The following is a 1,159-nucleotide window of genomic DNA, read 5'->3' on the forward strand; positions in this document are numbered from 1 at the left end:
AGCTACCTTGCCAACTCCGGATATCCGCAGCGGATGGAAGAATCAGTGCTCGCTATTGATGAGTGGTGATTTTACCACTCATTCTAGTCTCTTTTCTTTAGTTTTTATGTCCTTTAACTATAATATGATGTCGTTTATGATGTGTATTATTAGATTTTCAGGTAAATAATGCCATGAAGTGAATTGAATTCAATTGAAGTGGAATTTGAAAACAATGTAAAACTCTCCTGTGATTCTGCATCTGCGGAAGATTGGTTGCAGAATCGACCCTACTTCTACACGAATAGGCCAGCATCTGGGACGATGAGTTACTTTTCCAGAAATCGCATCTGCGTGTAGATTACCGCTTCTGCGGTTGCATATCTGCGCTTGGGAGCCCTCATCTACGGTACCAGAAATCCCTTCAAGTTTTTGCTTCTATGTTAAGGTATCCGCATCTGCGGAGCCGCACCTGCGAGGATTCTTCCGCAGGTGCGGTCAACGGGCATTAGACCTGGACTGGAAGGACATTTCACATTTTCTCAATTCCAAACCCATAAATACACGACCAAGCCTATTGGGAAAAAATCTTTTGGCTTATTTTCAGTCTTAGGACTAGAGAACAAGGTGGGAAGCTAGGGTTTGCACACACACTTGGGTCTTGATGATTTGAAGCTTTTGGTTGAGATTTTCTTACTCATTTATGCTCATTTCTTCATTTCCTTATTTTGTATTGTATATCTAAGTGTGTAGTAATTTATCCAATACTTGAATCTTATTTATGGGAATATTCATAATTAAAGTGTGGATTAAATATCTTGTTGTGCTTATGTATTGAATGAGTTTTATCTTTTTATAAAGTGAGTTATTGTTTCTTTAATTATTCTTGTTCTTTAATATTTTCAAAGGGATTAGCTAACCCCGGGGCTCGCACATTAACTCCGAATTAATTTTGGAAAAGATTATTTGGGGTTGGGAAAGATTAATTAACAAGAACTTGAGGCTTTAACCCTCATTTTATAGATTCTACCTAGGGATAGGATTGAACTACTAGCCATATCCGGGTGTGCTTAATCTCTTAATTGTTTTAGGGATAATTCAATTAAGAAGTCTTGTTAGTCTTTGGAAGAATCTAATATAGAATTATTGCTCGTGGCTAATTAACATAAACTCGCTAATA

This window comes from Nicotiana sylvestris, chromosome 4, assembly GCF_000393655.2.
Source record: "Nicotiana sylvestris chromosome 4, ASM39365v2, whole genome shotgun sequence".
In the NCBI taxonomy this organism is placed as follows: Eukaryota; Viridiplantae; Streptophyta; class Magnoliopsida; order Solanales; family Solanaceae; genus Nicotiana; species Nicotiana sylvestris.